This window comes from Vombatus ursinus, unplaced genomic scaffold, assembly GCF_900497805.2.
Source record: "Vombatus ursinus unplaced genomic scaffold, bare-nosed wombat genome assembly UNPS02014847.1, whole genome shotgun sequence".
Classification (NCBI taxonomy): domain Eukaryota; kingdom Metazoa; phylum Chordata; class Mammalia; order Diprotodontia; family Vombatidae; genus Vombatus; species Vombatus ursinus.
This window is the reverse complement of record NW_020954625.1, coordinates 259,111-266,818: the sequence shown is the minus strand read 5'-3', so window position 1 is coordinate 266,818 and position 7,708 is coordinate 259,111.

The following is a 7,708-nucleotide window of genomic DNA, read 5'->3' as shown; positions in this document are numbered from 1 at the left end:
TGTGTGTGTGTGTGTGTGTGTGTGTGTGTGTGTGTGTGTGTGTGTGTACAGAGGGGAGCATGCTCCCCATTTGGAATATTTTTTTTAATATCTTCTCTTTATGCTATGCCTTCTTAATAAATATCCTTTTGTAAAACCTAAATGATATCAATTGTTTAATCAATATGAGAAGCACAGCATGTTGGGGTTCATTAGCAATGCCATTAGAATTCCCCAACCCACCCAGTTGTCAATATCAGTGGAAGTTGGGGACTTAGCCCAGGAGAGTGTAGTACATGTGTGTACATACTGCTTCTCTCAATAGAATATAACGCCTTTGAAGATGTGAACTGTTTTGTTTTTGTGTCTACAGTTCCAGGCCCTGGCACTCAGCAGGCACTTAAGGCTTGTTGAGTAAATAAACACAAGACTTTGCTGAAGAAACAATGCAAATGGTCCCTCATCTCAAGAAGTTTTTAGTCTAAGTAAGAAGCAAGGTACTGTCAAGATCTAAGATGTGATTTAAGATGACTCGGGGTCAGCTTGAAGCCCAGAATTACACAGAATTTCAGGATTGAAAGGGGCAGCAGCGGCTATTGAATCCAGCCTGAACATGGAAAAGAATTCCAGCCACCACACCACAGACAAAAGGTCATCCAGCCTTTGTCTGAAGACCTCCAGTGACCGGGAACATAGACAACTATCATGTGTGGGGGATCTATGCCGGGAGAAGAGATCAAGGTAATTAAGATCTGGTTTCTGCTCTCAATCAGCCTGGCAAGAAGGGATGCAAAACACACTCAGAATCAGAAATCTTGGGTTTGAATCCCAACTCTGCTATTGACTACCTGTGTAAACGTGGGTGAGTCATTTAATCTTTTAGACACATTGAGTGTGAGGTGTTGAAGGGTCATCCAAATTGAGATGTTTCAAAGGTAGTTGGAAAAATTGCAACTAAAGAGAAAAATCAAGACTGGGGATATAAATTTGAGAATCTTTCTGTAGAGGTTAGGGTTAGAATGGATAAGATGGTTGAGTAGGAAAGAAAAAGGAGAAGGCTGAGATGCCCATACTTAAGTGTAGGAGGAGGAAGAAGAACCTCAAGAGACTGAGAAGGAGCTATCAGAAAGGTGGGGTGGGGGGCTGGGCTTTCAGCTTGGCCCTATTCGACTGGAAGAGGAGTAGCGTCTCAAAGTTTCAGAGAAGCAAGTTTATTCTTGGTAAGGAAACATCAAAGATGGAGTGGGCTGCCTTAGCAGGCAGTCTTTATGAGGGGTCTTCAAGAAGCCCTCTGCTGGGTGGTCCCTCATTGGGGATTCCTGTTCAGGTTCAGATTTGGCCCCCTGGTCTTCAAGATCCCTTCAGAAAGTTAGAAGCTTTGATTCTGGGATATTTTGCTGCATCTGAGGATTTGCATGCCTTGCATGTAGGGCAGACTGAATGTCTGAGTTGCTTTTTCCATTAGTGGGATCTGAGGATTTTTTTTTTGTTACTTCTGATAAATAAATTCCTCTGTTGCCAGTATATGGTGTTTCTTCCATTCTCTCAATGTTCTATTTTTGCAGCTGTCAAACTGACACTGCTGAGCCTTTAATAAGCTTTAGTCATTTCAACTCTTTCTTCTTATCTTTCTTCCCCAAGGCTTAGAAAAATGTATCTATTAAGCATGTTCATTTTTTAGTATACAAACAGATGGATGGATCCAGTGGCCTTTCTCTACATTCCCACTCCTCTGTGTCTCTGAAGTTTCTGATGCTATTCACCTCTTCCCTGATTGAGGCCATCTATTATGAGATCCCTCTTTTACCCCTCTTTCCAGTGCTCAGAACCTACATTTTTATAGGTTCTGTATAGTAGAGAGAGCATCAGTTTGGAATCAGAGGAGTTGGGTACAAATCCCAACTCTGAAACTTATTTACAATATAAACTGAGGCAAATCATTTCCACTCTCTGAGGCTCAGTCTTCCTGTCCGTGGAATGAAGGGGTTGGCCTAGATTAGGAGCGGGGAACCTGTGGCCTCTAAGCCACATGTATAAATAACCTCCCCAAAATGTGCTGATCTGAAGGAAGTGCTGGACTCCCGGCATGGTCTGACCAGGAGAGGGTAGAGTGGAACTCTAATTTTTAGCAAGATGACTTTCTGACCTCAGCCTAGCATACCATTAACAAATCCCCATCTCTCCCTTTATCTCCCTTTGTCTTTTGGCTGCCATGGTTACTACCATGGACTCACAAGATCACAGACCTAGAGTTGGAAATGGCTTTAGAGAGGCTGCCCCTCTCCCCCCTTCACAATTTTACAGATTGGGAAACTGAGGTCCAGAGAAATGGAGTAGGCCAAGGTCACACAGGGACAGAGGCAGGACATTATTTAAAAAAATGTTTTATTGATGTATTTTATTTTTACACTACAAACTTTTACGTATTATCCTCACTCCTTGAGAGGTTTCTTGTAACAAAACAAGACAATTAAGCAAAACTAACGACACACTGACCTCGTTTGAAAGGGGTATATGCATCATTTCACATCTGTAGCACCATCTCAAGCTTAATTTTTAAAATTGCTTTTTCAATGAACACAACTGTAGTTTATCTCCCTCCTACACTTTACTCCACTTCATTAGGGAAAAAAAAAAAGAAGAAAAGAAAAACAAAATCCTTGTAACAAATATGCATAGTCAAGCAAAACAAATGCCCTTATCGGCAATATACAAAAGCATAAATGTCGGCCTCTCAGACTTGGTGTGTGCCTAAGATCACATGAGTCACCAGACCCTGATGATTCACTGGCCAGATGCATTTCCAGATGGAAATAAGGCAGGCCATGTTCAGAGAAGCTTGGTGCCCCTGTATGCTTATCCCATATTCTTGTTTTTGTTAGGGCAGAGTAAATCTTCTTTGGTAAATGTTCAAAAATATCTATTTACAAATGTCTCAATCTACACTCTAAATTCATCACCTCTGTTAGGTTGTAGATGGGCGTATTTCATGCTTGGTCCTCTGAGATCATGGATGGTCATTGTGTTGATAGTAATCCTTACAGCTTTCAAAGTTGTCTTCATAGTGTTGTGGTTATTGTATAAATTTCTCTGAGTTCTGTTGATTTCATCCTTCCTCGGTTTACAAAAATCCTCAAAATTGTTTATTTTCATTATGTTGATATTATAGTATAAATTGTTCTCCTCACTTCATTCTGCATCAGTTCATATAAATTTTTCCATGTCTTCTTAAAATCATTTTGAAATTTTGAATTCAATCCATTTTGAAATCAGTCCTCATTTCTTATAGCACTATAGTACTCCACTGCATTCACAGACCATAACTGATTTGGCTATTCTTTAATTGATGGGTCTTCATCAGAGAAACTTGCTGCAAAGATTTTTTTTGCAATAGAATTGTTTTCCTTTTAGTCTTAGTTTTATTTGATTTTTTTGAGCAAAAACTTTAATTTTATGTAATCAAAATTATCCACTTTATCTTCCGTAAGCCTCTCAATAATTTGTTTGGTTATGAACTTTTCTCCTACCCACTGATCTGAGAGGAAATTTTTTTCATGTTTCTCTACTCTGTTTGTGATGTGTCAGGTTGGATTCAAGGCATAGATGTGACCTTATATCTAGGTCATGTAGCCATTTGGAGTTTATCTTGGTATAAAGCATGAGGTAGTGTAAATAAATCTAATTTCTTCCATACTGCTATCCAATTTTCCTAGCAGTTTTTGTCAAGTAATGAATCCTCATGCCAGTAGCTGGGGTTTTTGTGTTTATCAAATACTATGAAGATAATAGATACTTTTGCTTTTTCTGTATATTGAATAGCTAATCTATCTCACTGATCAATCAATCTCTCCATTTTTAACCACTACTAAAGTAAGAATTACTGATTTTGTTGGGGCAGAGCCAAGGTGGTGGAGTAAAAGTAGTGACTTGTTTGAGCTCCCCCCAAAACCCTTCCAAATACCTGTAAAAAATGGCTCTAAACAAATTCTAGAGCAGCAGAAGATGCAAAAAGACAGAGTGAAACAAATTTCCAGCCCGACAACCTGGATGGTTGATTAGAAAGGTCTATTGTGCCAGTCTCGGAGAGGAGCACAGTTCAGCGTGGGCCTCACAGGCTGAGCAGCAAAGACCAGGCCTCAGAGAACCTGGAGCAGTCCTCAGGAGATTGAATCAAGGGGAGCTATGGCGATTTCCAGACTTCTCAACCCACAAATGCTAAAGACAACTTAGAAGGTCAGTAGGAAAAATCTGTGACCTCTGTGAGAGAGAAACTCGGTCCCAGTCCCCAGCACAGCCCTGGAGTAGTGGCTGCTTCTGGATCTCTCAGCCCAGAGACTGAGGGGGAATCGAGTGACTGATCAGAGGGGGATTGCAGGGATCTCTTTGCTGGTGCTGAGGCAGGATTCTCTCGCGTGCTTGTGCTTGGATCTGGGTCACAGTTCTGGATGACGATCCCGGGGCGAGGAGGAGTGCTGGCATGGTGGAGCTTGTGGTAGTGGTGGAGAGGGAATCCTCCTCACAGTTCCAAGGCAGAAAAGAGTGCTTGTGGTCACTCATAGACCAGAGCACAGGCTAGGAAAAGCCTTGATCATACCACCTTGGAAGAACTGAAAACTTATAGGTCCCTAGAAGTATCTCTGAAAACAGCTGCACACAAAACCCCCGAAGCTTGGGACTGTACATTCTCCACACTGGAAGCAGACCCCTACCTTCACAAAGAGTTTATAACTCAAGAAACTGGCTGGGATCATGAGCAAACAAAGGTGCAAAAAAAGTCGGACCATAGAATCTTTCTTTGGTGACAAAAATCAAAACATAAAACCAAAAGAAGACAACAAAGTCAAAGCTCCTACATCCAAAGCCTCCAAGAAAAATATGAATCAGTTCCAGATCATGGAAGACCTCAAAAAGGGTTTTGAGAAGCAAGTAAGAGAAACAGAGGAAAAATTAGGAAGAGAAATGAGAGTGATGCAAGAAAATCAGGTAAAACAAGTCAACAGCTTGCTAAAGGAGATCCAAAAAAATACTGAAGAAAATAACACCTTAAAAAATAGCCTAACCCAAATGGCAAAAGAGGTCCAAAAAGCCAATGAGGAGAAGAATACCTTAAAAAGTAGAACTGGCCAAATGGAAAACAAATCCAAAAGTTCACTGAAGAAAATACTTCCTTAAAAATTAAAATGGAGCAATTAGAAGCAAGTGACTTTATGAGAAATCAAGACATTGTAAAACAAAACCAAAAGAATGAAAAAATAGAAGACAATGTGAAATATCTCATTGAAAAAACAACTGACCTGGAAAATAGATCCAGGAGAGCTAATTTAAAAATTATTGGACTAACTGAAAGCCATGATCAAAAAAAGAGCCTAGACATCATCTTTCAAGATATGATCAAGGAAAACTGCCCTGATATTCTAGAACCAGAAGGTAAAATAGAAATGTAAAGAATCCACCGATCACCTCATGAAAGAAATCCCCAAAGGAAAACTCCTAGGAATATTGTAGCCAGATTCCAGAGTTCCTAGGTCAAGGAAAAAATATTGCAAGCAGCCAGAAAGAAACAACTCCAACATTGTGGAAACACAATCAGGCTAACACAGAATTTAGCAGTTTCTACTAAACTGTGGCTTGGAAGGCTTGGAATATAATATTCTGGAGAGCAAAGGAGATAGGATTACAACCAAGAATCACCTACCCAGCAAAACTGAGTATAATCCTGCAGGGGGAAAAATAGACATTCAGTGAAATAAAAGACTTTCAAGTATTCTTGATGAAAAGACCAGAGCTGAATAGAAAATCTGACTTTCAAATACGAGTCAAGAGAAGCATGAAGAGGTAAACAGGAAAGAGAAATCATAAGGGACTTATTAAGATTGAACTGTTTACTTTCCTACATGGAAAGATGATATTTGCAACTCATGAGACCTTTGTCAGTATTAGGGTAGTTGGAGGGAAAAAATTATATGTATAGATAGATTGATAGAGGGCATAGGGTGAGTTGAAGATGAATGGGTGATATCTGAAGAATAAACTTAAGAGATGAGAAAGGATTATACTGGGAGAAGGAGAAAGGGAGAGGTAGAATGGGGTAAATTATCTCACATAAAACAGACAAGAAAAGGCTTTTACAGTGGAGAGGAAGTGGGGGAAGGTGAGAGGGAATGAGTGAATCTTATTCTCATCAGATTTGGCTTAAGGAGGGAATAACATACACACTCAATTGGGTATGGAAAGCTACATTTTCCCCACAGGAAAACAGGGGAGAAGGGGACAAGAGAGCAGGGGGGATGATAGAGGGGAGGACAGATTGAGGTAGGGGGCAATCAGAAGCAAGCACTTCTGAAGAGGGACAGGGTCAAAAGAGAGAATAGAATAAACAGGGGGTGGGATAGGATGAAGGGAAATATAGTTTTCTACAGCATGACTACTATGGAAGTGTTTTGCATGACTACACATCTATAACCTGTATTGAGTTGCTTGCCTTCTCGATGAGGGTGGGTGGGGAGGGAGGAAGAAAGAAAATCTGGAACCCAAAGTTTTAAAAACAAATGTTAAAAAATTGTTTTGACAGACAACTGGGAAATAAGATATACAGGCAATGGAGTATAGAAATCTATCCTGCCCTACAGGAAAATAGAAGAGGAAGGGGTTAAGAGAAGTGGGGGGAGATAGAAGGGAGGGCAGATTAGGGGAAGGAGTATTCAGAATGCATGCTGTCTTGGGGTTAGGGGAGGGACGAGATGGGGAGAAAATTTGGAACTCAAGATCTTGTGGATGTGAATGTTGAAAACTAAAAATAAATGAATGAATCTTTAAAAAATTACTAATTTGCAGTTTGAAATCTGATACTGTTAGGCCTCCTTTGTTCCCACTTCTTTTCTTTATTTCTCTTAAGGTTCTTGACCTTTTTTCCCCTCCATATAACAGTAACAGATAACATTTATATAGAGCTTACTCTCTGTCAGGAATTGTGAGAGGTGCTTTACAATATGTATCTCATTTGATCCTCAAAACAATTCTGGAAGGTAGGTGTTATATTATCCCCATTTTACAGATGAGAAAACTGAGGCAACAAGTTGAGTGACTTGTCCAGGGTCACATAGCTAATAAGTGTCTGAAATCAAAACTGAATTCAGATTTTCCTGACTCTGGACTCAGTGCTTTATCCACTGCACCACCTAACAGCCTCAAATATGAATTTTGTTGTCATTTACCATTTTTTAGTCTAAAAAGCCCTTTTAAATTTCAAAAAAATTTCAAGACCCTCCCCCCCAAACATGAATTGTGCTAACAATATCTGTTGATTGGGAAAATTCACAATGATAAAAATCTATGATGATTTTGAATTCATGTCCATAACTTTATAGTCTTAAGGAATTGCAGGGGACTAAGAGTGTAATTGACTTGCTCAGGGTCACTCAGTGTCAGAGATCAAACTTCACTCCTATTTGTCTTCAAGCCCAGTTACTGCTCATTATATCAAGGCTGCCTCCCTCATCTGAATTCATATACTTTAAAATTAATGTGTATTTTATTAATCACAATTGCATTTCTGTCCACTTGAAAAAAATGTAACAGGCATATGGAAAGTGCTAGGCTTAGAAACATTAACTAGGTAAGCTGCCCACAAGAAGTCAGGTAACTTCAGGAAAAATTCTAGGGTTTATCTAGTAGGTTTATATATGGGTTGCAATCTGTATGGGTGACGAGAGTTCTCACAATGGGACTT